The sequence below is a fragment of the Herpailurus yagouaroundi genome, unplaced genomic scaffold (genome assembly GCF_014898765.1).
Source record: "Herpailurus yagouaroundi ecotype Mexico unplaced genomic scaffold, PumYag 164, whole genome shotgun sequence".
Taxonomy (NCBI): domain Eukaryota; kingdom Metazoa; phylum Chordata; class Mammalia; order Carnivora; family Felidae; genus Herpailurus; species Herpailurus yagouaroundi.
In genome coordinates this window covers 30,453,757-30,480,653 of record NW_024412405.1, presented here as the reverse complement: position 1 = coordinate 30,480,653, position 26,897 = coordinate 30,453,757, and positions in this window count along the sequence as shown.

Here is a 26,897-nt window from a genome sequence, read left to right as displayed (position 1 = left end):
TCTTTCTTTCTTTCTTTCTTTCTTTCTTTCTTTCTTTCTTTCTTTCTTTCTTTCTCTCTTTTCTTTCTTTCTTATGAGGCAAATGAGATCCGGAGAGGTGAAATGACTGGCCTATATTCACTGAGTTAAGACTTGAAGGGCAAGGACTAGAAGCAAAGACTTGTGTCTACAACAGCCTTTGGGGAGTCTGGTCTGGATGCAATGGAAGTGGGTATACAGACCAGCATCCTTTTTTAAAAAGGCAGGTAATATTATCCTTTATTTACAGATGAGAAAATTGAGACACAGAAGGATTAAGAAACTTGCTCAAGTTTGCAGAACTATAAGCAGTTTGCCTCTATATGGCAGTGACTGCCTCCCCCCGCTTTATATCACTTCCTTATAGAGAAGTTCATAAATCTGCCCATGGCGGCTCCACACTTGGAGCAGGGGGCAAATTATTGGATGACAGGATTAGGATTTTGAAAAAGTCCCGATGGACTGAAACTAATGCTGTAACTTAATAGGGATAAAAGTAAAATTCCACACCTAGGTTAAAAAACTGGTTGCACACCTATCAGGATGCTAGGAAGACCAGGCCTAAATACAGTTCCTATGAAAAAGGCTTAGGGGCTTCAGGAGACTTTGCGCTCATATGAACGGATAATGTGAAGTGTGGCAGTCACAGAGCTTATGCAATTTTAGGCCTAAGTCAGAACAAGGTAGGTGAGTCCTCCTGTGTTTTAGGTATATTTGATCATAATTGGAGCGAAGTGGAAAACACATTAATCAGTATCTTTCCAAGGAAGGAGAGACCACGAAATTACGTTCCAAGGTGGAAGTCTTCTGTATGGCAAAGTGGACGTTTGTGGGTGTTGGTAGCCCAGCATCTACGCCTCCAAATACTCTCTCTTTCTTTTTTCCTCTCTCTTGGTAACAGCACCTACTTTTCCTTTATGGAATTCACTGTCCTCACCCCATTCTCTGTGGTCCTGGTGGAAATGTAAATCGTAGTGTCCTTGTGCCCCACACAGTTCTAAGTCCAACCAGACCCTGCTCCATCCTTTGGGGATTCTCATCCTGGATTGAATGATACATGAAAAAAGATGGTTGGAACAGGATAATTCTGACACCAGCAACCGCGGGAAACTATGTGCTCTTCACCAAGATTTCCGCACGCTGCCCCGGTTCCTGTGTTTTTCCATTTGTGTGGATCATTCTTCATGATCCATCAGCTCATTCCTTCAGAAAACATTAACACGCGGGGCACAAGACTGCCGACCCTGATCCCTCCTCTTTCCTCCTCTTCTCATCCCCATCTGCCTCCTTCTCTTCCTCTTTCTCATTTAGGGAAATGCTAGGCTCCAGACTTGTGTGTAGGAATGAATATGAACACAGCGAGCAACTTCTTAGCAAGTTCAGTAACATGGAACTGTGTGTCTGAACTGTTTTGAGTATCAGGCAGTCATTGTCTGGCACCAGATGGGTGACAGATTCAAAGAGAAAAGTGTAACTCAGGTGCTAATTGATGACAGAAACAGTTACCAAGGCAGGCATAGGGCTCTGGATAGGAAAATAACCCACAAAAACAAAAACCCTAACTGACAAAAAGAATCAAGAAAAAAAGGCAAAATTGCAAGAAGAAGAAGGGAGAGAGGATGATGATAATTCATTGTGTGGGGTTTCTTTGTATACCAAACACGTTCACAGACTTTCCTCCTTGCTCTCTGTGAACTCTTTAAGTCAGGTGTCATCACCCCTGGCTTCTATGCAAGCATCCAGAGGTCTAGAAAAACGTGACTCGCTCAGAGGCCCAGAGCTAAGTGCGTGACATGGGTACATCCCAGTCATGTCCACTGACCCTCCCACCACCTCTCCCTCTCACCCCTTCCCTTCCCCATCAGTCCCTCTGGCTATGAATCTCTGTTAAAATTCTTTTTGAAAAACTCCCAGTTTCCTTTGTCTTCTTTGAGCATGCGCTGTGCCTCCTGTTTTGTTTAGCACCCGCTGCAAAGCTCATCTCTGACTTTGGAGACAAACATCCGAAAGCAGGTTATATCGTGCACAATGTTTCTTTCTCCTGCTCTTGCTTTCCAGTCAATTTATTCCTTGGCCTGGTTTGCTATTCTTGAAACTTTACTGGGTGAAAAACCGAGAGCACTCATCAGCCGCACCCCTGGTCCGTCGCTGAGAACCGTCTCAACCAACCAGAACGCAAGCGGCTGTGTTCTGACAGGTCTGGGGTAGCGGGGCATGAAATCAAAATATGACACCGTGTTCCTGTGGAAGGCTGGAAGAAAGGAAGTGTTCTTAGGACCCGTTAGAGATTTTTCTGAGAGCAAAAGTCCCAGGAAAAGAAGGGAACTGTGTTCAGGAGTGGAGTTTGTTTTAAGTACCTGATTCCTGCTGTGAACAGTGATATGTGGTTGTTTTATAAATTAGCCACATTTGAATTCTAAATCACTGTAGGTGCAGCAGAGCCTTTGATATAAGACTAAGCTTATTTTTCAACAAACAAAATAATTGCTCAACATTGGTGAGTCGGTGGGAGGGGGGGAGGTGAGAGTCTGCTTTTTGAGGAACTATACCTGCTTCCCAGAGAATATTCCGAATACCTGACAGCACAAAATAATGGTATTGATAAGATGAATAAATCTGATCCTGGCTATTTTATGTCAAATTGGTAGAAGAAAAATTTTTGTGCAAGTATGCAGAAAAGTAATAAACCTGCTTGAGGAATAAATTTAATGGTTTCTCGGCCTATATATTTCTAATAATTGTTTATACTTTTAATTTAATAGTATTATTCCTAGCAGGAAGCTTGTTTTACGTTGTATAGAGATTAGAATAAAACTGCAGAATCAGAATTTTCCAGAAGGCAGTTCCCAGGGGATTTTGACACCGTTAGCCACAGCACTATCATGTTCCCTTCTTTGTCTCAAAGACTCTTCTGTCAATAAATTTTGAATACACCTTGATCACTCTTCTTCATTCTCCCTCAGGGATGTGGGGGGTGAAAGGAGAGGAGAGATAGGTCTTAGAGAATTTTTCTGTAAATTATTTTTTGGTTTATTACTAAAGGCATCTCCACAAATATAATTTATGCACATACGTTTTAGCTCTCATTTAAAGAGTTAAAATGCCACACCGTAACCTGATGGTATTTTCAAAAATGAAATGGGTGTTTGAAGCGGTCGTAGTGCGTTTCTAGGAATAGTCGCAGGAAGCAGTAAGTAGGCAAGATAATCGTTTCTGGCTGTTCTTTGGATGCTGAGAAATTAATATGGGCTTGGCTAGCTGTACCATCACACCTTGCAATTCAGTATCACCTCTCCAGGCTCTCAGACTAAAAGTCCAGAAGTAAGCTTTACCAAGCAAGTTTGAAATGTGTTGGCAAGCCAACGTGGAAAGTTCCTGCTCCCATTGCTTACGTTCCGCCCCTTCTGGGGATACATAAAACCTTCAGTCCCTACGCTGCCAAGTCAGCACTTTCCAGGAGCACTTAGAAGCCATGGCATCCCCACCTCTCCATCAATGACAGCCGAAAGCCCTAACTTGGTAATGGCATAATGGGGAACGAGGCGGGGGCGTGAGAAAGGGTCTCGGGAAATACTTTTCCAGAGCAAGTCAATATGAATGTGAGGTTGTCTTCCAGAGCGAGCGGTCGAGCCCGGTCCCTGGGATTCTGCGCCCTTGTGCTATTAATACCTCTGCTGCTTTCCTGTTCTGCACGGCGATCCGGCACCACGGTGCATTAGGCCGGTGCAGGAGCCGACGTAGACAGAGTGTCTGCGAGACGGAGCGCTCTGAAATATTCTGCAGGAAACAGCCCCGCGCTGACAGAGAGCGCCCAATGGATGGTCTCCTCCTCAAGTCTGCTTCTATTATAAATCAGATGCCTACTTAAAAAATGAGCGAAGTATAAATAATTTAAAACAAATCAAAGGGCTTTGTTACCACCATGGTACCCAGGCCTTTGAAGATAGCCCGGCTACCCAGCACATTTAGGGATGCTCGCTCTGCTTTGCTCTCCCGTGTCTCTCCCATAATGACATCTATACCAAGAAAAACAAAACGAAACAGAAAAAGAAAAACAAAAACCCCAGTACATTATCAAGGCTAAGGTCACTCGCAAGTTTCAGCCCCAAGGGAGGCCAGAGTTCATTCTGAGGAGTCCACATTCACGTCTAACTAACATGAGTCTGTCTCCTTCTTCCTCCCCAAAGGAACCATGGCTTGAACACTAGAGGGGAAGATCCCGGGACAAAACCACCAGGGATCCTCTGGGAAGCATTTAAAAGCAAATATTCAATGGCCCAGCTCTTCCTATCTTGATTGTTACTGCTTCCAGTTCTGATAGAGCTCAAACTTCAACGACCCTTTCCTTCCTTCCCTCCTTCCTTCCTTCCTTCCTTCCTTCCTTCCTTCCTTCCTTCCCCTCCCTTTCTCTTCCTCCTTCCCTCCCTCTCTCTCTCTTTCTGTTGTTACCAAGGCCTGATGACCATAACCTTGACTATCCTATTGTAGATCATATTTTGTTACTTACAACCATGTTTAACTTGTGTTTCTATGTGGCACGGTTATCTGACCCCTTTGTCAATAAAATGTAAAGATGATCTTTCACAGGGAGAGATGGAATCTGATGGAAAATTAGTAATGACTGGGGCAAAACAACTGTGTCTCATGAATTAAAATGTGTTGGAAGCTTAAGTGAGAAAGTAAGAATGGAAAACTGGCAGTGAGAGTGTATAGGAGCCATGAAAACTTTGTCAAAGCTATGGCCCTGAAAGAAAAGAAAGAAATGAATTAGGGAGACTAAATTTGAGAGCTTTGGCTCAGGAAAAGTACTCTTAGTTTCCAAACCTGGCCACACATATCACTTAGGGCCCTTATAAGAAAATTAAGTTTTCATAGATTCACACAGGGAGATTCCACATCAGGAAATCTGGGGTGGGGCCCAAGAATAGGTACCTTGGAAATCATTGCTCAAGATGCAATAAAATGGTAGATTTTATGCAATAAATGGTAAATTCTGTGCAATAAATGGTAGATTGGTACTCAACACTTGTACTTTTGCTGCTTACCTTGAAATAATATAGATTGGCTGGGACTAGAGCCTGTAGTTAGCCAAGCATCTGAAAGTAATTCCACTAGTGGTTGGAAGTTGAGATTTATGGCAGTGTTTGCAAATTGTGGTTATATTTTTATTTCTTTAAAAAAGTTGAAAGAGGGGCGCCTGGGTGGCGCAGTCGGTTGAGCGTCCGACTTCAGCCAGGTCACGATCTCGCGGTCCGTGAGTTCGAGCCCCGCGTCGGGCTCTGGGCTGATGGCTCAGAGCCTGGAGCCTGTTTCCGATTCTGTGTCTCCCTCTCTCTACCCCTCCCCCGTTCATGCTCTGTCTCTCTCTGTTCTAAAAATAAGTAAACGTTGAAAAAAAAATTTAAAAAAAAAAGTTGAAAGAGTATGGACGAATGGCATTGTATTTACTTACCAAAAGACAGTTGACTTGGTAGCTGTATTACCAGAATGAGGATCTCCCCCCACAATCCCCTGACAGCTGTTTTCTAAAATATATGTCTGAAGAATCTTATCCTCTTAGCCAAGATGAAATCTCAGTCAATGTGGAACTAACAGAACTAACAGAACTAACAACATCTCTTCAGAATAACAGATCTCAAACTTCTAAGGATCTTTTTACTTTCTCAACTATTGAGGGACCCAAAGAGTGTTTTTTTTGATGGGTTATGACTGTTGATATTAACCATGTTAGCAATTAAAACCAAGAACTTATAAAATATTTTCATTTGTTTAACAATAACATGATAAACCCTTAACATGTTAGTATAAATAACATGTTTTTTGGAAAAAACAATTATATTTTCCAACAAAATTGTGAAGAGTAGTGATTTGCATTTTTCACAAATCTTTTGCAATGTTGGTCTTTGTAAATGACAGTCGGATTTTCACATCTGCCTCTGCATTCGGTGTATTGCAGAATGTCCTTTTGATTGAAGCATATAAAGAAAATCCAGCTTAACAGGGATACATAATTAGAAAAGAGAGGTCTTTTGTGGGTCCCAGGAATGTGTCTCAGGGACTTCTGGGGCCATACTCTGTGAACTTCTCCTGTAGAATGACCTCAACACCCTCGCCACGGTGGTGAGCTAGAGTCATCAGCTGAAGGCACTCAGCGGTGAGGTCTGTGGGGATTGATTCCAATCACAAGAATTTCAGATCTAAAGACAAAGCATGGGAATCCAGGTTGGCCAAGAGGAAACCATCAAGAATAAAGTGATGTGAGTTCTAGAATGAGGTGTGATGGGGGACACTTATGGGGAGTCCTCCACTGGAGAAATCTGTAAGAGCTGTTGTACATCATCTCTGCTGCTTTGGAATCTGAGGGCAGCTCAGACCCACTGCTTTAGGCATTAAAAAAAAATCTGGTTAGTTTCTCTGAGGCCTTCAGATAACTCAATAAGCCTCTCTTGATGTTTCTGAGGTGTCTTTCTGAGGTGTTCTGAGGTTGGAGCCTATTATTCAGTTAAGTAGATGATCGCCCATAAGCTTTATCCAGCTCTCTCTCTAAGCAAATATCTTCCCTCTTTTGCCTTTTTCAGCAAGTTCATAATCTCTTCTATTTTTGAACAACTATTTCCCTGTTTCTCTCTTTTCCATAGATTAGGCAGTTCAGCAGTCCTTGGAAGAGGTTGTAGGTTCGATTCTTTCACAGGTTGTCTCACTGCCCTGGGACTCTGTAGAATTGATCTAGTCTCATCAATTCTGTGACCCTTCTCCCTGGTTTCTGCTTCAACCTCCTGAATCCACTAATTAAAATGGCCAACTGGTTCAGCTGTGAAGTCTATTAAGGAAGGACTCCCTTATGGCATGGGCTCCAGAGCTTGTCTCAGATGAGTTTAAAATCCATTGCCCTTTTCAATATTTTAAGTTTATGTTCCACATTAGTTACAAGGTCACAATTGTGGGTGTGTGGTCAAAGGTGTCTCCCATGTGCCGGCTAGTAGTTTGTAAAGGAAATTTGCACATGGGCACCACCCTCTTATTTTATATACCTTTGCCATGAGCCGTGATATCAGAAGCTCAGCCCCATGGTAGAGCCACAGAAGCGTTCCTTTCCACCATCTTCCTTTCTCTCTCCCTCTCTATCCACCCTCCCCATGCAGATGGAGATCCTGGGGCCAACTCCAAAGTCAGTGTCTGCTTCTGAACCCTTGCCTTCCCCTGCAAGTCCCCTGTGGCGTTTCTAACGACAGAGCAGCTCTGGCCAGAGGACAAGTTAGCCTCTGGCAGCATCTTCCTCCTCCATCCTGTCCTCTCATCCATTGCTCCCTGATCATTTCAGCAGGAAAGGGAATGAATGTTTATTGGATGCCTCCTATGTATCAGCCACTTCTATAAACTTTCTGTATCTCAGTCAATCCTAAATAACTTTATAAATCTTTACTTTTGTAGATGGGTAAACAAATATTGCACCAGGTCACCCAGCACTCATGCTTTTGTGCCACTTTGTGGCCAGCCAAAAGTTGGCTACATTTGAATCCTCATTCTCATTTTCTCCATGCATGAAATGAAACTCATTCCTAAGTCCTATAAATTTTACCCTTGTTAAAGTTCTCTGAGTTGTCTCTCTGCACCATGATTCTGCTTTCACTGTATCACTGCATGTTCTTCTATCTCAGCTGCCTTCCGATGCCGGCCTCCCCACTGGGCCTCCCCACCTCTTTTCCTGGAGCAGCGGACTTCGGGGTTAGTGGCCAAGGGCATCCGTGCTGCAGCCCAATTACCTGGATTCAGATCCTGCCGCTATCAGCCCCCGACTCTATAATCTCGGGCAGTTGGTTTAGTTTCTCTGTGTCTTGGATTCCTCACGGGTAAACTGGCAGCAAGAGGAGTGCTCACCTCACAGGACCTTATTGAGACTAAAGAGGTTGATGCAGCTAAAGCATTTGGGACAGTGCCAGGCGTGTGCTGAATGAGTGTTAGCTGCCAGCTTGCTTTTCCTGCTGTAGAGTTCAGCTCGGCTTTTGCCTCAGTGGAGCAAACTTCAAAGACTCCCCATTGCACACCAGACAGAGACCGAACTCTTGACTTGGTCTTCAGTGGTGTTGTTTTCCTCTAGTCTATTTTCCGGAACTCTTTTCCATTAGATTGCCATATACACCTCCAGACAACCAGAACTGCTACACATCTCTCTGTGTGTCTCATATTCTTGCTTCTGTATCTTTATTCCTCTGCACATTTAACTTTCTGCATGTTAGAATTCCATTCATTTTTCCAGACTCAAAACCCAACGGCATCCTTTTCAAGAGGGCTTCCCTGATCTTCCCAGCAGGAAGTAATCTATTTACCTTGTGAACTCCCATAGCTCTTTATACCTTTCTTTTGGCACTTCATCATGTTTTATTATCAATTACAGTTATTTATGCTATTCATCTATCCAGCTAGAAGGTAAGCCCTTCCAAGGTAGGTTTATCTTGGCATTTCCCAAAGTGTCTATATAGTGTCTTGTTCATAACGAGAACTCAATAAAAATGTTTCTTTGAATGGCTGAGTTTTATCTAATAATAATAGCTGCCGTTTATTGAGCTCTCCCTCGGTGCCAAGTTCTATGGGAGGGTTTTATGTATCTTGTCTCATGAAATCTTCACGACCCTGGATGGTACTAATTATTATTCCTCCCATTTTTCAGAGGAGGACATCGAGTCACAGATAGATAGATTAGGTAATTTGCCTGAGATCACCCAGAGGGTAAATGATGTAATCTTTGGATCCTAGTGCTGGTCAACTCCAGGCCCATACCCACATCCACTGCATTAGGGCGCCTCTCTGGTTGTCAAAAGAAGGCTTTATGGAGCTTGATCAACGCACGCACGCACATTCCTCCTGCTATCTAATTGGCCATTGGGCCTGCTGCCATCTGAGCAGTGGGATTTGCACACCCATAGCTCTGCCTTAGCTGAAATGCACTTCCTCCTTTCAGGGGAGGGTGAATTCTAAGAGCAGTCACAGGGATCCCTTGTCTGCCAGCTTTCTCCTAGGGGAAAAGCACCGAGCTTCACTAGGTGGACCGACTATAGCAAACTCTCCAAAGGATGTGTCAGCATTTATGCTAGGCTGATTAAACCGCAGAAAACAAATCACTCACTGCCTAATGTGCAATGCAATGTAGCTTATTTGATAGTATATTTATGCACACATCTTCAGGAACAATATCCTTGTAAATCTTGTATCAAACCCTTGGGGAGATATTGGTAGTAAGCAGGAAATCAGCAAACACATTGATCCTACATGCTCTGTGATGTTAGCAGTCGTCATGAAATTGAATTTCATCTTAACATATTAAAATCAATATACAGTGTTCAGTTTAATTTAGAATGTAAATACCATCAAGGGTTTTCAAGACAGAGAAAATAATAGTTTCTAGCTCGGGTATGTATCATTATACACAGGCCACTTTCCATTATTTAGAAGAAGTATGACCCCGGAATAGAAAAATCTCTAGCTCAGCCTGTTAGAGGAAACGGGAACTCAAGTTCTCAATTGATCAGAATCAGTCGCTAAGAAGGGGTTCTCATTTTAAACTAACGTGGAAAGTGTAGCTATTTTTCTCCATAGTTTTGTTTTGAAATAAAATCTTGCCTAAAGTTGCACTTGCTGGTTTTAATTCTCAGCTGAGCTGAACCGTGTGTCAGAGACAAGGCTCCTTTGTAAAACTGCAGTGGGAGGGTAGTGGCATTTTCTCAGCCTGTTACAAACCCCAATGAAGTTCTCTTTGACATCATTAGAGATGTGGGCCCAAGTGCTATTCCTTATCTTGCGGTATGGGGGTAGGAAGTTCAGAGGGCAAGGGCCCCCACTTCTCTCACAATCCTGTTCTGCCTACTCCTCCAAAACTTTCTAATTTCATGGATAAAATGGGAAATGGTCATTATTGTGATTGCTCTTGTGTAAGCTTATTGCATGTTTATTGAAGAACGGAGATGAGCCAGGGACGATGGCATTCAATTCTTGACCTGTGTGGTTCTAGTTAATATCTTACTAGCCCTCTGACGTCGGCATCATTGGTATTTCTATTTCATAGATGGCAATCGGCCGCCTAAAGGAGTGAAGCTGCGTGGCCAAAGTCTCACAGCACGTAAGTAACAATCAGAATTTGAACCTGGGTTTGTGGGACCCCGGAACTGGAGCTCTTGTCTGTGACTGGCCTGGAGGGGGTAGCTGGGCTCTCTTGGAGAAATTATTCAGTCTTTAAGCAACTTTCAAGCCTCTCCTTCTAGAGAGACTTGAAAAGAATGCAGGAGGGGAAAGGGATTGTCGTCTGATCTCAGTGTGAAAGTGTGTATTTCCCAGAGCACCAGGGTAAGGAAGAGAGTAGACACAGCGGCCGTTAGCAGCCGCGATTTTGTGGCTCAGTACATCCTTCCGTTTTCATCACTGCTGCTGGCTCTTGTGAACACACTAGTTCCGTAGATCTCTTTTAAATACCTGAAAGGCTGAATAGGAAGTAGTTAGTCAATTGGGTAGCTCTCCGAAGTACACAGCCACATGAGTCAGGCCTGAAGAGCACATTCATCTTTTCTTTCCTCCGGACTGGCACATGCAATGCCCAAAGAGTACGTAATCGTCCAGTCCAAGATGCTTATTGCCTGTGCTACCTGAGCACTCTGAAAAAATAAATAAATAAAGCCCCTTAGTGGTATTTAAGTAGTCCCACTTTTATCCTTAAAAGAATATATATTACCCGCTGGTTTCTAGATTTCTTGCGGTGATTGAGTAGGGCCGTACTTTTAGGAGCCACTTCTCAGGTTAGGATCACAGGGATGCTGTGAGGTAATGTCTGGAAAGCACTTTGAGCTCCTTTGAGAAAGGTGCTACGTCAATACCGTGTATTATTATTTATTGTCAGCCCGAGAGAAAAGCACAGGCAGGAGATGCCTTTTGTCTCCTTCCCTGGATACACCAATGCCGTGGTGTAGGTAGTTTTCAACTGGGGGAATGTTCCAGCACAAGCAGCCTTTGACTGAAAAGATGCAGGCTGCATCAAGGACACCTCCAGGGACTGGGGATCGGTTTAGGGCCACAGACGAAGAGGGACACACTCTGCAATTGTGCAAACCAATCCCACTCTCGCTTAACGAGCAGAAGCCGTGCTCTTGTTACACTGGGAATTGGATTTAGTGGGGGAGGACAGAGAGAGAGGGAGACAGAGACTCCCAAGCAGGCTCCTCACCATCAGTGCAGAGCCTGATGCAGGGCTCGAACCCACGAAACCAAGAGATCATGACTTGAGCCGAAACAAAGACTCAGATGCTTAACCAACTGACCCATCCAGGTGCCCCAAGTCATCTTTTAGTTCTCAGTTCAAATGCCATGATTTCTTCTCAAAACTTATCGAAATAGCTGATACGGTTGAACTCTGTGCCCGCTCCTTCCCCCATATTCATATGGCCAAGCTCTAACTCCCAGGACCTCAGAATGTGACTGTGTTTGGAGGCAGGGTCGTAAATTAAAGTTAAATAAGGTCATTAAGGGGAGCCCTAATCTAATTTGACTGGTGTCCTGAAGGCCATTCGAGGACACAGGTAGAAGGTGCCCGTCTACAAGCCAACGAGAGAGATCTTAGCAGAAACCAACCTTGCCAACACCTTGATCTTGGACTTCTGGCCTCCAGAAGTTATGTTATGTAAGCTACCCAGTTTTGGTACTTTGTTATAGAAGTCCTTGCAAACAAATACAATACCCCAAAAGTAGTTACAGAAAAAGATGCTTTTGTAAAATGTTGCTACTGAAAATGTAGTCCACAAGCTAATGGCAGTGGTATCACCTTTTCTTGGTAAGAACTGCAGACTCTTAAGCCTTACCCAGAAGTTTGGAATTGAAATTTGCCTTTTAATGAAATCTCCAAATGATCTGTATGCATGTTAAAGTGTAAGAAGAGATGCCATTGAATGATTCAGTTTGGCTTTGAAACTACTCCCAAAATTAGTGTTTAAATGAGCAGGAATTTATTATTTCTCATGATTCTGTGGGTCGTCTGGGTCATTTCTCTGCTGGTTCCACCTGGTTGCATGTGGCTACATTCATACAGCCTTTGCTAAGCAACCTCACCTCCTGAGAGTTTTATAACTTTTTTGTTTGTTTGTTTCCATTGTTCATACTATACAGCTACCTTATATTTACAACCAGCGGTACTATTTTTGCATTTATGTTGGGAACATAAAATTTCATCTTTCAGTAAATACGCTTTTAAAAAAAAGGAGTTAATGCAAAGAAAGTTCAGTAAATGTTATAGGCTGTCTGAGGCTGTAGCAGAAATCATGAAGTTCGATGTGAACAATTAAAGTTTGAGAAACACTCTCGTATTTCAAAATTTGCAAATTTTCCAAGGAGTCAAAGGCTCACCTACTCTTCTCAATAAATGTAGGTGTCTTCAAGGGGGTGGCAGGGAAATGGAAAGACATCAGGTCATTAAGATATTTCTTCTCCCTTAGACCCAGGAATCAAGTGGGAGCTCAGGGTGAAGGTGAGAGGCGCCTCCCTACTTCCTCTCTTACTATGTTTCCTTTTCCACCCAGGATTATTATGGTAATATCAGCACCTGACATTTATGTGGGGTTTTATGGTTCGAAAAGCTCTTACGCGTGCTTGATGTCATTTGATCTGTAAAGCATTTGATCTGTATGGCATTTTATCCTATATAGAAAGTAAGCAGAGTGATCGCTTGTCTTTGAAGGACAGAAAAGCCTGGTTATTGTTGGGACAGCTGTCGCGGTGGGGGCAGAGCTTCTCCGATATGCACGGTTTTCTATAAAGCTGACCCCGTTTGTTGGAAGCCAACTGTGCTTTTCGGTCTTCTGGGAATCGCTGAGTGAAGCAGAGTCAACGTTAACTGCACGTTTTCCAGGGAAGGGCAGGGCCAATGGATTGAACCGTGTGGTGGAGAGTGGTTGGCCAAAAATCCAGGACTCTTGCAGGGTGGGCCACATGGGAGTCCTTTGCAGCCCTGCCTCATGGTCTTGGTAGAGGCATTTTATACTTGACAATATTGGCACGAAGTTGTGCGCCCTCTACAGTCCTCCCATCCTTCCAGCCCTGACTGAAATCCTAATTTCTTTTCTCAGGTCACGGAGGTGGAATTTCTCTCTCCTTTTCTTGCAGTTTCACAGAAACTTTAAGGTTCCTCTATTGTATCATTTGTCACCTTGTCTTGGAATTGTTTGTGTTTGTGTCTACTCTCAGTGCTAAACGGCAGACAAAAGTCTTACCCATGTTTCTTTAGACCAAAGCCCTGGTACCTACTTTGCATGTGGCAGGTGCTGAAGGAGGCTTTGTGTACTTGAGAATAAAACACAAGAGACAAAACGTTACCAAAAGAGCAAAAATTTAAGCATGTTGTTTCTTATCAATATCCTCTTGAGACTTATATTTTGTGAACTGTAGTGATGTCTAAAATTGTGTGGTCCAGTTCACCTTTTTTTATTTTTCCATTTTCTACCATCCTTTGTAGATATGAAATTTCAGGGCCATCTAGGAACTATGACTGAATCAAGTAGTGCTATCTTGTGGGACTTTGAGCAGGTTTTTATTTTTAATTTAAAAAAAGGTGTGGTCCTCATTCCTCTACTACACTTTGAAAATTACAGGCATACGACTGAATTGTGAAATAGTCCTACTTAAAAAAAATTCTTTTTAATGTTCATTTATTTTTGAGTGAGAGAGACGGAGTGCTAATGGAAGAGGGGCAGAGAGCAAGGGAGACACAGAATCCGAAGCAGGCTCCAGGCTCTGAGCTGTCAGCACAGAGACTGAAGTAGGGCTCGAACTCACAGACTGCAAGATCATGACCTGAGCTGAAGTCGGACGCTTAACCGACTGAGCCACCCAGGTGCCCAATTCCTACTTTTACTAAGGAGTTATGTGTACGTTAATTAGAAGTTATTCAGACACTAGTATGTGTTAAAAAATATTCCAGGGGCACCTGGTTGGCTCAGTTGGCCAAGCCTCCTACTTTCGCTTGGGTCATGATCTCATGGTTCACGAGTTCAAGCCCTGTGTCAGGCCCTGTGCTGGCAGCTCAGAGCCTGGAGCTTGCCTTGGATTCTGTGTCTCCCTCTCTCTCTGCCCCTCCCCTGCTCGCACTTTGTCTTTCTGTCTCTCAAAAATGAATAAACATTAAAAAACATTTAAAAAAAATCCAGATAATGTCACTTGAGTAAGATTTTAACAAGTGGAACTAATGCCATATATAGTAATGTAATCATTTACATGAGAAGTATGATTGGTTTAACATTCCAAATAAAGGCTACTTAAACAGGCATATATTTTGCCAGTTGCTTTTTACATTTTTAAGTAACGTAGAATTAAAATTATTAATTTTAACAATTAATTTATCTTTCGGTAAGTCTACAGCACCAGAGCTTGACTTCCCATGAACACTTGGTTTTCACCTCTAATACTGAGTATTGCACTGTCTCTTTTCATCCAGGTCCTGAATTTTACTAAGGGGAAAGTGTCAAGCATCATGTAAAGGCTACGCAGTGTTTCTGATCATGTGCAAAACCCTAGACATATTTTGTTTATTTGTGTAATTACTCCTCTTAGCTGTGAAAATTTGGAAGTGCAGGTACAGGAGCAAAGTCTGCATGACTTACTGGATTTGTTCCATATGTTGACTTTGAAAAACCAGCACATGTCAGAAGCAAGTTGGTAACAGGCAAAAAAACAATCCCTGATATGACCTTTCCCAGCCTCCCATGAAAATGCCCAGATAGGGAGCTCAATATCATTTAGAAAACATAGTCTCTTAGAAGCTTCCACAGTGTGTCTTGGGGACTGAGATGCACAGACAGGGAGAGCTGCAGAAGACAGTGACTGTTGATTGACTTCAAACAAGGGAAAATGGATTAAGATGCATATATTTTAGTAAAAATTTAACGTATATTAAAGGGAACGGAGATGAAAACTTTGAAAGGCTTGAATACTCCTGAAAATGAAAACTCACACTCAACCATATGGCAGAGTCCAGGAGGGTGGCGAGTCTTGCCATCTGTGGTTTGAAGACACGGGTTTGGAGAATCCAGCTGTAGCTCACACATGCACTTTGAACGTGAACAGCACGGCCGGCTGGTGAGGGGGATGGAGGGACAATGTTGACTCTTTTCTTCAGACTGCCTCTTGGGTGAAGAGGTTAGAGCAGGTAACCGGGCAGTTGCCATTTACTGGTTAGGACGTTTCCCCGTTGGCCAAAATAGAAGCAGCTCCTCTTTGTGTATACTATGACTTCTGGTATTCAGTACATCCGGAGTTGAACTGTGAACTGATGCGCCCTAGAATCCTTAGTCACTAGGTAAAGAACATGCTTAGTTACTAGGTACATATCAAGTATATACACATGTGTATGTGAGTATGCACTTGTGCCCTTAGTAAAATTTTAGAGAACTTGGAAACTATGATTTATAAGGTTCTCAGACCACATTCTCTCACCATAATATAACAAGCAATACATTCTATTGAAAAAATTTTAGGGGCGCCTGGGTGGCGCAGTCGGTTAAGCGTCCGACTTCAGCCAGGTCACGATCTCGCGTTCCGTGAGTTCGAGCCCCGCGTCGGGCTCTGGGCTGATGGCTCGGAGCCTGGAGCCTGTTTCCGATTCTGTGTCTCCCTCTCTCTCTGCCCCTCCCCCGTTCATGCTCTGTCTCTCTCTGTCCCAAAAATAAATAAAAATGTTGAGGAAAAAAAAAAATTAAAAAAAAAAAAAAAAAGAAAGAAAAAATTTTAAATAGAGATGTTCAGGCCCTTAAAAGTTAAGAAAACTGCTTTCCTGGTAAGTTGGTTAATATAGAAATCAAGAATGAAGTTATAGATTATGTCAAACATGCAAACATGAAAATATTATTATATATCAAAATGTGTGGTGTATCTACGGATGTGCTCAGAAACATATTAGCTTTAAAAGAGAGCGAATGTAAATCATTTAATCACTGAACTCAACAGTTAAAAGAAAGAAAAGAAAACCTGACAGGAAAGCAAAACGATGAAAATAGCAAAATTAAAAGCATAATTAGAAAATGAATCTAAGAACTGGTTTCTTTTTAAGAACCTCAATGAACCAGATAAACACTTAGTAAAGCTACTGAATAATTGAAGAGATAAAATATATGAAATTAGAAATAAGAAAAAAGTGATAATAACTCCTCGCAAGAGCACACTATGTACAATTTTATATTAATAATTGGAGTCTGAATGAGATGTATGATGAGACGTATGATGATTTGGGGAAACAAACCATATATGGTCAAAACCATATATGGTCATAGAAAACCTGCATAGATAATAAAAATATAAGAAATCATTAAAACTTTTTTGTGAAGAAAATTTTTGTCAAGATAATTGTACAGCCCATAATAAAAAAAAATCTGCAAAATTTACTGACGGAAAAAAGTTCAGAGCAGAAGGGATATGCATTTGGGCGGACACCAGCATGGCTTCCCCCATCCTAGAAGCACTTGGAAATGGGTCCTTGGACAGCGGGGATTCCTGAGAGATGGTGATAAACAGAGCCCCCTACTGACCCCACTGGACACATAACTTCAGTGAGAAATAGAGCTCAGGATTGGTTAAACGGTTGCTATCGGGAGGTTGCTGGTCTGTCTTGACAGATACTATGCTAATATAAAAACATATCCAACAACATTGGATAAATTACTCAAAAATAGACCCATTATCTAAAAGACATCACAGATAAGTGCGGAAGGCATGAAGATTAGTTAAATGGAAAAACAGAAATTTTAGTTTTTATTATCATAGAACAAAATCACTTTCACATGGATTAGAGAGTTTGAGGTAAAAACGCAAGCCGTATAAAAGTACAAAAAAAAGATGATAGTGATGGTTGAAACTCTGAACAGGTCTGTATGCTTTTGAGGGGCTTAAAAAAATTTTGGAGCTGGAAGAAAAAGTTCTCTCCAAAGAAAGCCCCACACAATTTAAATTAATAAATGTTGAATTAAATATTAAGAAACTATAGCCCAGTCAATTGGCATCCAACTCATCTCATATGTAATTATATATGAGTTCTTAAATCACAAGAATAAAGGCATGTGATTTATTCTTAGCAAGACTCATATTTTAGCTTACAAGATCTTACAATCAACATCGAAGACGACTTCCAGAATTCCAAGGCATCATTGGCCAGAGTTAGAGGCATGGGTTCTTGAGTTGGCTCTTCTGCTTATCAGCAATGGGAGCTTCTTCAGCCATATGGCCTCTGGGGGATGGTTTCTTTTTCTGCAAAAGGTATTGGACCAGAAGGCCTTTACAAGTGTAAAGACTGTGATGGTATAGCTACCCCTGTGAATAGTGTAGCTCTCCACGGCAATCAAAATATTACTGCAATATTGGTATGAGGGGATATGAAATGGTACACAGACTGGTTTAAGGGAAAGTATGTATTTATAAAAGCACGAATTAAACAAATTAGTCATATTTTCCCCTTGAGATTTGAAAGTATGCATGTGCATACTTAGGTAAGGTACAAAGAAAATATGTTAGTCTCTTACTGAGTAAAACTCCAGAATTCCAAAGTCATCAATTCACTCAAAAGACCTGGCGAACTATTTTTGATGAGTGAAGTTTTGCAAATTATCCTGTAAGCAAGCCAACCCACAAAGTAAAAGAATAATATATCATGAAAAGTATTTAGGTCATTTATTTTGATATGTGAGGTTTGATTTTAATTATTTATACAATTTCATAGTGCAGCAGTAAGTGTCTTGTGGTATTTTTCTAAAAAGTAAGGAAGATGTCTAAATGTGAGCTCTCACTAGAGCTTTTTGCTGTTAAATTTTTAGAGAAACATTTATTTAGTGAAACATCAAGTGTAAGGATAAATTACATTCAAATCAGTAAGGTTCTGATAAACCAAATGTGCTTTTAACTCACAAAATAAAAAAAAGTAGACGTACTTAAGAGTAGGAAGAAGTGAAGTAACTGACTAGTAATTTGTACCTGTGCTTCTCTGAGCTCTGCTTCTGCTTAAGGCCATTAGGAAGATTTTGAACTTGGAATGAGATCGCAGGCTTTCCTACCGCATTCAAGGGCGAGAACAGGTGTGTCAAAGACAGTGAAATAGCAGGCGAGGTAAAAGTCTGTCACTGAGGGGGGGCATGATGGTCAGCCAACATGTATGAGCAGCTCCCCTGTGTCAGTCACTGTACGAGGCTCCAGAAATGTGAAGTGAACCGAACAGAGCTCTTGCTTTCAAGGAGCCCCAAGTCTAGTGTAAAGACAAGCATATTTATTGGTTCGGGTGAATAACATTATGTGCTCTGATAGATGCACACCCAATGCTCAATGGCTTAACACAATGTAAATTCACTTCTTAACAGGGAGTTGCCTTCTGTGTTGTCACTCAGTCGCAGGCTTCTCCCATCAAGCGCTTGCTGTCTCCTGGGGCTGTGAGGTCCTCTGCTGGACCACTGTATGGAATCACAGAGGAATTTACAGGTCAGGACGGGGAGGGACATATATCACCTCTGCCCACATTCTGTTGATCAGAACTGAGTCACAAAGTCCTACTTAACTGTCAGGGAAGCCGGGGAACACATGGCAACTTTGTGCCCATGAGGTGACAAATGCGTTCTAGTGAACACATATGCCATGCCATAGCGTATGATGAAAAGGGACCTTAATCAGTGCAGAGTTACTAGAACAAAGGTAGAATACAATGCATGGTGGAGGCCAAAGGAAGGAGGGTTGACCTGAGCTGGGTGAGCTGACACAGGAAAAGAAATTCCATTAATGGCAAATATTAAGCTGCGTTTGCAATTATGGGCTCAATAAATCCATAGAGGATAAAAATAACGAAAATTCTGTTTAAATTCTGTTACTAGCCTCAGCTAGTTTATAATACAGAACCATGGTGGCTTTTTTAAGTGAGATTTTTATTGAGATAATTGTTGATTCACAGGCAGTCGTAAGAAATAATACAGAGCGATCTTTGTACACGTTACCAACCTACCAAATTTATTCAGATTTTCCCAATTTTATTTGTACTCATTTATGTGTACGTGTGTATTTATTTCTATCCATTTTCATTACGTGTGTAGGTTCATGTCTCTACCACCACAAAGTACAGAACAGATCCATCACCACAAGGATCCCATCTCCCTTTTGCCCCCTTCCTCTATTATCCTCTGGTAACCGCTACTCCCAACTCCATTTCTAAAATTTTGTCATTTAAGAAATGTTCTACAAAGAGAATCAAACAGCATATAGCCTTGGGGGATTAGGTTTTTTCCCCACTTGGCATAATTTTCCTTAGAGTCATCTAAGCTGTGTTTATTCGTAGCTTCTTATTTTTATTGCATTCTGTTCCACGGTTTGGATGTACCAAACCTATGTTTGTACCAAACATAAACGTATGTTTAACTGTTGGCCCATTGAAGGACATCTGGACTAATTCCTGTTTGGGGCTACTGCAAGTAAAGCTGCTAAGAACATTTCTGTATAGCTTCTTTTTTTTGCTTTTTTTTTTTTTTTTTCTGTCAAGAGCATCAGTTTCCATTTCTCTGGGATAGATGCCCAAGAGTGCAATTTGCTAGGTCGTATGGGATTCGTATATTTAATTTTGTAAGAAATTACTAAATTCTTTTCCAAAGTGGCTGTAGTATTTTACATTCTCACCAGCAGTGTAGGAAAGATCCAGTTTCTCCACATCCTGACCAGTATTTAGCGTTGTCATTTTTTTTAACTTTTTTTTTTTTATTTATTTTTGAGAGAGAGACAGAGTGCAAGCCGTGGAGGGACAGAGAGAGAGGGGCACACACTTCAGAATCTGAAGTTGGCCCTAGGCTCTGAGCTGTCAGCACAGAGCCTGATGTGGGGCTCACACTTGTGAACTGTGAGATCATGACCTGAGCCGGAGTTGGATACTCAGTCGACTGAGCCACCCAGGCACCCCTAGTGTTGTCATTTTTTTCATTTTAGTTATTCTGATAGTTGTGGTTTTAATTTCCCCATTTTCCTGATAGCTGATCATGTTGGACATCTCCACCCATGCTTATTTATAAACTCTTTACCAGACCCGTAGTGGTTTTGGTTTGAAAGAGACTTTAGAAATTTTCTAAAGGAAAATTTTCTAAGAGGAAATAACTTCCTCTTCTTTTTACGCTACCTTTTTTTAATTCTTGAAAATTCCTATTGATTCTTCAGCGCTCCATCTAAATGCCTCGTTGTCTTTGAAGCCTTCTTGAATTCCAAAGCCTGAGTTAATTAAGCCTTTTCTGACCTTTAAAGGCAGAGTGAATCTCTGTCTTCCCTGGGTTCCAGTTTGTTTCTCTTTCTGTTATACCAGTTATCAAAGGGTGTTTTCATTAAGGTACTTACCTGTCTGTGCCTTGAGAGAAGGGACTGTCTTATATATTTTTTGGCCTCCCCAGAACCTAGCATGGTATCTGATGCCTTTAAATACTTCAGGCTTTTCACTGAGTTTGGGTACTTCTGTGTGTTCTGCCTCTTTCCCCAAAGGATCGCAGCATCTCCTTTTTGGTAGACACTGCTAGGCGTGTTCACAAATGTTATCTCACTTAGACCTCCCCACCAGCCTGAGAAAGAGGGATCTTCATCTGTATTTTGGAGATAATGAAGTAGAAATTCAGCAAATTAAATAATTTGAAAATTGCCATCCTTGTCAGGGGCAGAGTTGAGGCCCAGCTGTGGATCTTCTGGCTGCTGTATCACAGTTGCCCAGAGGGGGCGCAACTGAGCTGCATTCCTTCGCCTGCACCACGCTGATGGTGCAACTAACTACTCCCATCCCAATCACTGACGATTGTAGAATTTGTTCATGCATCCTACTGACTGTGCTTCCCTGACAGATCCCCGATTCAGAATGGGCAATAATCATTGCTACACTTCCTTTTCCTGCCCCACTCTGCTCTGAACATCCTCTTCACCAGCCCTGGAGTCTTATTAATCTCACTTAACCCATTCCCCAGGGGTCTTTATTTTTTATAGTGACTCCTGCACCCTTGGCCTTTGGGTTCTCCCTCTATACTTCATCTCCATTTTTTTCTGCTTTCCTCTAGTTTGATGCTACCCATTTCTCAAGGGAGTTAGATTCCATCTAACGGAACATTTTTGAGGTCCTATAATGTAAAAAGTGATATAATAGGTTGTATGAAGAATACAAAGATGGAGAGATCAAGACTTTTTGTGTTGTGGTTTTGGTGAATGACAGAAATCTATTCACATAGACTTAAGCAAAGAAGAAGAAAAAATGTCTTATGTAATTGAAAATCAAGAGGTAGAACTTGCTGCAGACCTGGCTGGGTCCAGGTACTCAGCCAATGTTGTCAGGAATCTGCCTATCTCTCTCTCTTGTTCCTTGCATCTCTTGGTTTTGCTTCCCTGTGGGTTGGCTTTATGCTTAGCCAGCTCCTTGGCTCCATGAATTTTCTTTTTAATATTTTTTTAATGTTTTATTTAGTTTTGAAAGTCAGAGAGAAACAAAGCATGGGAGGGGAGGGGAGGGGCAGAGAGTGAGGGAAGCACAGAATCCTCAGGAGGCTTCAGGCTCTGAGCTGTCAGCACACAGCCCAACGTAGGGCTCTACCCCACGAACTGTGAGATCATGACCTGAGCTGAAGCTGGACACTTAAGCCCACTGAGCCCCAAGTGCCCTTCCATGAATTTTCTACCATTGGGAAATCATCCCAGAGAAAAGAGAACATCTATTTCCCAACAGTTCCAGCAAAATCCCTTGGATGGATCTTGCTGGCCGGACTTGGTTCTCATCCCCAAACTAGTTATTGTGGCCAGGGATATGGAACATTCTAATTGATCAATCCTAGCACACACCAGCTCAGGGGAAAGTCTTGCTGAATGGCTTAGATTGAGAAAGGGAGTGGTTCCCCCAACGTGAAGAGATACAGGTTCACAGAGGAGACCAAATTAGTAGCAAAGGCCCATTGAAGAGAATATGACAGTAGTTCATACAAAAACCAAAACAAAACAAAGCAAAACAAACAAACAAACAAAAAAACAACAACAACCCTGAAATCTAGACAAAGGCCATGCATAGTAGCAAGAATTGAGAAAATAGTCTGACCTTCAACTTGGGAGGTAAGTATTATGTTGCCAGCTTTACAGATGTGCAAACTGAAGCTTAAATAAAAATTAATAATTTTCCTATCATCCTATAGCCGATCTAGAACCAAACCAAGTCTATGTGACTCCAAAGCCCATGTTCTTAACAACTAGGCTACAAGGAAACCTGGAGGAAGGGGAATAGAAGGGGAAACCACCTTACTGGTATGCTCACCACAGCTGCCTAAATGAGAAGGGAACAAAGAGGAAATTGTGTGTTAGCTCTGTTATTCAACTGCATCCTCAGTAAGACTGAGAGGAGATGGAGAAGAAAGGTGTTCAGAAAGGCCTTATCCTAAACCAGGTTCCCCAGTCTTGGCCCCATTGACCTGTTAGGCCAGATCATTCTTTCTGTTGTTGTTGTTGTTGTTGTTAATGTTTATGTATTTATTTTGAAAGAGAGAGAGAGAGAGAGAGAGAGAGAGCATACAAAAAGGGGGAGGGGCAGAGAGAGAGGGGGAGAGAGAATCCTAAGCAGGTTCCACACTCAGTGCAAGCCTGATGCGGGGCTTGATCTCACGATTGTGAGATCATGACCTGAGCCAAAATCAAGAGTTGGAAGCTTAACCAACTGAGCTACCCAGGCACCCCTGGGTTAGATAATTCTTTGTTGTTGGGAAGCTGTCCTGTGCATTGCAGGATGTTTAGCCCTGGCCTCTGCCCACTAGATTCATGTAGCATTTTCCTCTTATTGTGACAACCAAAACAATTTCCAGAATTGCCATTTATTTCCTGGGCACTCACTAACTCCATTGCCTCCTTTATTACCACTTCAGTGGGGGCCTGCCTGGTTACCCTGGAGCAATCAATCTTCTCCTCTGTCCTAATGGAGCCTCAGCCCCACTGTCAGGCTCCAGTATTTTAGACCTTCTTACTCTCTCCCAGAGGTGATTCCAATAACACTCCCCTTCCCTGCACTGCAAACAATGTGGAACATGCTTCTGGAGATTCTGAGATTTCTGGGAAAATTTGGGGGAAAGAAATCCGTGGCTACTGGGATCCTGAAATACCTTGTTTCCAAAGAATGACTATATGGAAAGGGAAGACCACATAGATGGCAGGTCAAAGGTAAGGTTAGGTGAGTCATAATTGGTTGTTTCAATTGATTTTTGTCATTTAGATTGCCTACGTTGCATTAAATGCCACAAGGTGAAGAGGGAGAATGCTACTTTCATCATTCACAAGCATCATGACCCGGCATAACCCAATCCCCCTCAGCCTTGGTTTATCTACAACATGGAGCTGGTGCTATGCACATGTCTCTGAGGCCATGGTTTTACAGAGCAGCAGTGCTGAGCTATCACAAATCTGGCTCCACATTATCAAGAAAGGTTAAATACTTAATATATACCATTTCAGATTAAGGGAGAGTTTGGAATTGTCTAAGAAACAGCTTCTAAAGATGTCCATCAAAAAAAGAAAAAAAAAAGAAAAGAAAAAGATTAAAGTAAAACATTTCAATAGGCTTCCAGAAAAATTCATTCCAATAGAATATTTGCTCACCTATGTCTGTTCTATGTAGTTCGCTGCCCTTTTCAGATTCTGTAAGATTCTAAACTTGTCAGTTTGGTATTGCCACTTATGTAAGGGAAATTGTTGTGGAAAAACCATCTCTTCTTTCATTTGTATTCGGAAGACTGTTTTAACTCTTATTTGGGCCTCTGAATCTCCCAACTGGAGAAAGGAGAGGGCTCTTAAACTCAGATGTAAAAGAAAGTGACTTTCTCAAATAGAAAAGGGGACAAGAAAAGGGTAAGATATACATACATTTCTTTTTAGGTCTAATTGTGACATAAATATCACTTTCTTCTAAATTATTCCCAAGTATCATTCTCTAATAGTTGCCCTGCCAAAATAAAATTTGAACTTTGAAATTATTGCCAACATCAACTAATACACTGAGACAGCAGCATGAAATCTGCTCACCAGTTTTTGTCAAGGAGCAGAGTAGCTCACGCTGTGTGGACCACGTGGCTACAGCCCTCTAAAGCCCCCTGGCTATTTCTCAGCTGGGACTGTTACAACTTTACCTCTGTTTATCTAGTGCGCTTTCTTAACTCCTTATAAATAAATGGCCATGTCTTTGCTCTCTCCCCTTCCTCTTTTTATTCTGGTGAGACTTTGTTGATTTTTCAGTCAGGCTACATTTATTTGGTATCATCAGGAAGCGATTCTGATTGATCAGGGAACTTCGAAAACACGAAGTGTTGAAACTTCTAACAATGCACTGCTGATTGAAAATCTTTGCAAAAGGGCAGTTCCATACCTTAGTTATCAGAGAATTGGCCAAATTCAAATTTTTCTTACCAAGCAATCAGGTGGAAATGTAGAAGAATGTCCCAGATGTTGAATTTTATAGGCTCAATTTACTTTCATTTATTATTTCAACAAAGATTTTCCGAGCACCTATTATATTCCATATACCCTTTTGTGTCTTTATATTTAATTCCTCCTAATTGCCACAATATTGAAATTACACAAAATGTAATTAGTATGACATATATTCAAATCATTTTATCTGGTTTTCTCAGTTCTAGCAACTTCCACCTTCCTATGCAGACTCAAACATAGATTTAAAACAGAGGAAGTAAAAATGTCTCGGAGACTGATAGAATAATTGTAGCAAAGTCCAAGAATATCACTCTAATGAGATGAAACGAGCAATACCCTTCTTTTTCGGGAACAGACTGTATTCGATCAAATTGAAACATAGTTGAAACTTAGGGCTCATGCTTGGCACTCAAGTTCTGTGGGGAAGGAAACAGCAGAGGCTACAGACAATGATAGCAAGGTGAGTGGCTGGTATGACTGCCCTAGAGGTTGAGCAGCCGATAGACTGTAGCAAGAATCACCCCAAGTAGAACCCCCAATTCCAGTGATAAAGTCTTGATGTTAATGAGAACTTTCAGAGATTGCGAAGAGCAAATGAAAAAAAACATCTTATAAAATCGAATGAGAAAATAATTGGCCATTGATCCCTGGGTCTGGCAAGGGTGCTGCATGTTCGAAAGGCTAACTGAAAAAGAGCAATCTAACAAGCAGAAAGTAATTCATACGATTGAGGGGACTGTATGGTTAAAAGGTGAGGCTAGGAGAGGTAACGAGGAGCCAGAATAAATGGGTCTACAAGGAAAATGGGGAGCCATTGAACATTTAAGCAGAGGAATGACATGATAAGATTTATATCTTGAAAAGATGACAGGCCGTGGCGTGAGAGTGGAAAGGAGAAAGTGAACCTAGAAGCAGCAGGAAGAACATTTAAAAATAACAGAACCCAGGCAAGAAGATCTGATGGCTTGAATGAAGTACTGTCTTTGGGAACGAAAAGAGAAACGGACTTTCTCTTGTAGAATCATCACCGGGAAGGTCAAAGCATTACAGCCTAGGGGTTGATTGGTTGTCAGGGGAGAATTTGCGAGATGTGTCAAGAAGTGTGCCTTGATGTTTCTCTTCAGGCTGGCAGTGAATATGCAAAAGCAACAGGATTTGAAACACGTTAATGCATGCCACACACCATCACATGTATTTGTTTCTTTCTAATCCTACTGCTCCTTGGAAACTGTACCGAAGGCACTTACAGTTCCAGCTTCTGTCCCTAAAATTCAGCTGGACGTGCATTAGCTTGGTATATTTGATTTGCAAGGTCTACCACCTATCTGGAACTTTCAAAGCAGACCTGAAATGTTTATGCATCTGTGGAACATATGGAAATTGACATCTAAGCCTAAATGTAACCGCCATCGAATAGTCTTTCAAGCAGCAGTTGGTCTGTATGGTGCTATTTTGTATGTTATTGAAAAGTTGTTTTTAGGGACTTAAAATTCCCGAAATTTGGTGTCTTTAGTTGAGAAATAGGTCTCTGGTAGCTAGAACCTATATAACTGAGTTCACGGAGAAATCATTTGATGAAATTAATAAAGAAACTTAATGTTCTCTAGGCAATTGTATGCTGCCAATGTGCTAAATCTTTGTCCGTTAACTTATTAAATTATTGTTTTATGAATCTTCTGGAGGACTATATCCAAATTGAATGTTTTGCCAATATTAATCCCCTACTGGTGGTTCTAACAAAGAGTCCTCTTTCAGGGACAGGTCTTTTTCCTTGGGGAAGTAAATAGAGTCAGTGATTTACTGATAAAGCCACCCAGTATATACATCATCTCTGTCCCATATATCAATGTCACGGGCAACAGCTTGCTTTACTAAGTGATTCTGCAGTGTCTTCTCAAAGACCGTTTTGTTTAGTAATCAGATCGAAGTGCCAACATGCATACTTTTTAGCATCGTATGAATGGTTTTCATCTTTAACAGCACAATTAGTTTGGAGACATTTTTGCGGAATGGCTTCCACTGCTGAGATTTTATCCCACCATATTGGTCTACTTAAAAAAACGTTAGTCCGTGTATCACTTGTGTGCACTTGAGGCTGAATTATTTGCAACCTACTTTGTGTTTAAAACTGAAATGTTATTCTTGCTACCAATTAGGAGAATTTTCATATTTGCAGCTCTTCCTAACTGACAAGATTTTAATTTGATGTTAATTCTCTAAATGGTTGGGGAGACTAAGCTGCCTTTCTGTTTCATTCTATTAAGTGGCATTCAACATTCCCTCCAAACCCTTGAACATGGATTGTGAAACTAATGAGCGATGGCTTTGTGAAAATTTACATGGGGGTGAATAGAGAGAACCGTAAAGGAAAAGGGCCCCTTTGATGATGACTGACAGATAATGACAGAGAGCTTTCTGTCTTG